The following is a 4,259-nucleotide window of genomic DNA, read 5'->3' as shown; positions in this document are numbered from 1 at the left end:
GATATCGTTGGCATATAGCAAGTGCGAAATTCTATCCGCATTCCTAACAATACGGATCCCCAAATGATCTCCCCGTTGTCGGAAGGCCTTAGAGAGAAGTTCGGAGCATAGAATGAACAAGTAAGGCGCCAGCGGGCACCCCTGTCGGAGCCCACTCAAGGCCTGGATCCAAGGAGTCCTAGTACCGTTAATCATTAAGGAGAAGCGCAGCTGTGAAACACATTGAATAATCCACTGGATGACCCTGCCAGGGAATCCCATCTGCTCCAACACCTGCTGCAACGACTCCCAAGCCAAACAGTCTTAGGCCTGTTCCATGTCGATCTTCAACGCCATCATCCCAGCCTTTTGAAACGAGTGTTGAAATTTACATAACATCTCCTGCGCAATTAACACGTGGCTAGAGATGGACCTCCCTGGGACAAACGCGCCTTGTTCCTCACTGATAATCTTGCCCAGCACAGGCTTAATGCGGCTAATCAGGATTTTTGCCACCACTTTATAAAAGGACTAGCACAAGCTGATGGGCCGAAACTTCGCCGGGGTGTTCGCAGAAGGGGTCTTTGGGATAAGGACAACCAGCGTATCTTTCCAGCTCTCACACATAGAGTTAGCACAGATAAAATGGAGAATAGCACGTGTAACATCATTTTTAATAATTTCCTAGTAAAATTTCAGAAAGGAAGAAGAAATACCATCCAAACCCGGCGAGCGATTATTCCCCATGTCAAAGATGGCTTGGCGGACCTCCACCTCCGACACCGCAGCCTCCATCTCCCGCCTAACATGAACCGGGAGCAAGTCATCCTGTTGGAACACCGGCCAGTTGTCCAGAGATACCCGTCGCTCCCTCCACTTCAGCGAGAAGAACCTCATGAATTCCTCCTGAATGCAGTCCGGCTCCGAGGTACGGCTGCCATCAGAGTGCTAAATTTCCACAATTCGGTTCCCCCTGCGTCGCGCCGAGGCAAACGTATGGAAAAACTGGGTATTAGAGTCACCTTCCTCGAGCCACCGAGCCTTCGCACGTTGCCGCCACCGAGTCGCCAGATGCGCAAGGGTAGAGTTAAGCTCAGACGCTGCCCTGCGCAATTCCAGCTCCTGCTCAGCATTCAGCCCAACGGTTGAACATTCCATCAGCTGGAGTTCCTCGATACGGCCTTCCAAAGACTCCTTCAGCGCCCCCAGCTCTTTCAGCTTATTGCAGCTCCAGAAGAACAGGCCCCAAAGAGTTCTGAGACATTTCCGGTTGAGCATTTCATCCGGCCTACCGAAGTCATCCTTATTCCAGAGCTTCCCCACCAATTTCCAGGTAGCAGGATAAGTCAGCCAAGTATCTTCAAAACAAATCCACCTACACTCCTTGATCGGACTCGAATCCGTCAACCTCAGAAGAAGCGAACAGTGGTCCGACGCAATCCTGAGTGCTTCATCGAAGCCATCGGGGCCATCTGCAGCCCAACCGAATTAATCAATTCACGATCCAGCCGAACCCAGATTTTACTATTATCGGTCTTATTGTTCGACCAGGTGTACTTCGGATCGGTAAACCCCAGATCATGCAGATCATTATCAACCATAAAGGCCGCCATTTCCTGGGCCCCCATCAGAAATCCAAAGCATCTCCCCCCCTTTTTATCACTTTGATCAAGACAGCAATTGAAATCATCCCCGACGATCACCAGAAGGTCGGCATCAACGGACGAGCTGAGAACCTCCCAAAGTTCCCGTCTGGTGTGATAGTCTTTCCCAGCATAAACCACAGCCACGCACCACATTTGACGGTTGGGAAGCACCAAATGTCCCACAAGGACCTGGTTCATCGTCTTAATCACCTCAAACTTCACAATATCATTCCTCCACAAAGCCAACATCCCTCCCGATCTCCCGAAGGCCGGGAAATGGAAGAAGTCCCAGTTATGACCAATAAGAACATCCACCTCATTTCTAGTGATGTCCTCAACCATCGTTTCCACCAGACCGATAAATATCACCTCGTTACCGTTAACGAGGCTACAGAGGAAGTGTCCCGTTTGTTTCTTCCGGGCCCACCCCCCCCTGGCGGGGGGGGACTTGGATCCAAGGCCCCAAGAGATCCTCACCCTCAGCAGGGTTGGCCTCCCCAGCAAGAGTCACCTTATCAGGGTCAGGCGGGGGTTGGGTGGTTCCTCAGCCATGTCCCCAACATTCTGATCCTCAACAGGACGAGACGAACTGGTATCGCCCATACCAGATTTCCCACTATCAGCTACCTTCTTCGAACTGGTGCGTTCATTCGGACGCAAATTCCCATGGCTACTAGGAATCGGAGGACGGGAGGGGCAAGCATCACGCCGGTGACCAACCCGACCGCAGCCATAACATAGAAAGCCAATCCCCTCATACTCCACTTTCTGGAAGAAACGCCCATTCAAACCATTAAACCAATTCCCCGGCAAAAGTTGTTTAGCCAAATTCATCCTAACACAGACCCTGGCGTATTCCCGCCTCCCCCAATTTCCCGTTTGGGCATCAATCCAAAGAGGCGTTCCAATTACATTCATCCCAGTATTGAAGAGGAAGGTTGGGTAACCGAACCCACACCGGGGATGAAAGCCCCTCCATCGAGTCCAGTGAAAAGCCAGGCGTCCACTTATCCAAACCAACCAGGTTCCCTCCAATGAACCATGGCCCCCCGCACAGAACCGCATCCCGTGCTTTAGTAGAAGAGAAAAGGCAAATAAAACAATCCGAACCCATGGTCGTTAACTGGAATTCGCCGAAGCCCCCCCACTGTCGCTGTATCTCAGATTTCAGCATAAAGAAAGAAACTTTCTTACCGAGAATTTTACCCACCACAGCCATCTCGAGTTTGGCCAGGTTAGCCTTAACTCGCTCCAAGTTGAGTTCAATCGTGGTCCCATCCCCCGCAAGGGCGTTGATTTCCTCAGACCGCATAATAGGGATGTGCTCAGGTCGCTTCCAAGGATTCTCCATCCGCTTCAACAAGAAAGGGCCACCAGCCGCTTCCCTAGCCCTCGGCTCCTCACAGCAAACACTGGATTTGCCAGAGTTGGCATTTCCACAAACATCTAGCAGGCAATTGGGTGCCATCAGAATCTCAAGGGAAGTCTCCCCCGCAGCATGACCACCCCCACCTTCTCCCCCCAAGACCACCATATCCAGGTCCGGCAGCTCATCCCGCACCACCTCCTTGTTTAAAACCTCATTGCTCCAGCTAGCAACATCTGGGCTGATAGCCAACGAACGCGCCCGTCCCGACATAGCTGAATCAATGTTAAACATCTCCTCTTCGTCAACATGGTCCTCAACCACGGGTTCACCCTCCTCCGTTTCCATCGCCGCCTTCATCGGGCTGTACACCGAGTTGTTCGATACCCACATCCCCTTGGTGCTCGAGTTCTCCCCAACCTTCTCCATCCTAGCTCTGCCAGCACTAGTAGAGATGGTGCCATTTGTCGCGGCCTGGAGAGCACTCCGGACCTCACCGCCCCTGGTTTTGACCTCCCAACGGCCTTCCACCGCACCGTCAGCTCCAGATTTGATATGTTCACGAACCTTACCCTTCCCGCGAGCCACAGCCTACTTCCCCGGCTAGCGCTCCAACCCTTTCTTACCTCCTGCAGACCCCACACCAGATCTTCTCCGATCGTCTCCTACTCCCTCGCCGCCAGCCAAGCCCCGCCTGAGTGGGGGGGTGACCGACCCCCCGCCATCCCCAGAGAGTCTCTCATTAAAAAAATAAGTGAGAGAAAAAATAGGGGAAAATGACGCGAGAGAGTGAGATAGAGAGAGAAAGATTGAGCAAGAGAGAACAAGAGGGCTAGGGAGAGCGAGAGAGAGAGAGAGCAAGAAGAGAGAGAGAGAGGGGAGAGAGAGATTGAAAGAGAGAGAGAGAGCAAGAGAAAGAGAGAGAGAGGGAGAGAGAACAAGAGAGATTGATGGCTAGAGAGGGAGAGAGAGAGATAGAGAGAGAGAGAGGGGGGAGAAAGAGAGGATAGTAAGAGAGAGAGTGAGAGAGTGAGAGAGAGAAAGAGAGTGAGTGAGAGAGAGCAAGAGAGAGAGGGGGAGAGAGAGGAAGAGATGGAGAGGGAGAGAGAGAGATTGAGAGAGAGAGAGAGAGGGGGAGAGGGAGAGAGAGGGGAAGAGAGAGAGGGGGAGAGAGAGAGCAAGAGAGAGAGAGAGAAGGAGAGAGATAGAGAGAGCAACGTTAATCACCGGCGATCTCTCTCTACGGAGCTACACGGATGCGGATTGGG

Source organism: Dendrobium catenatum, unplaced genomic scaffold (genome assembly GCF_001605985.2).
Source record: "Dendrobium catenatum unplaced genomic scaffold, ASM160598v2 original_scaffold_167737, whole genome shotgun sequence".
NCBI classification, from domain to species: Eukaryota; Viridiplantae; Streptophyta; class Magnoliopsida; order Asparagales; family Orchidaceae; genus Dendrobium; species Dendrobium catenatum.
This window is presented reverse-complemented; position numbering follows the sequence as displayed.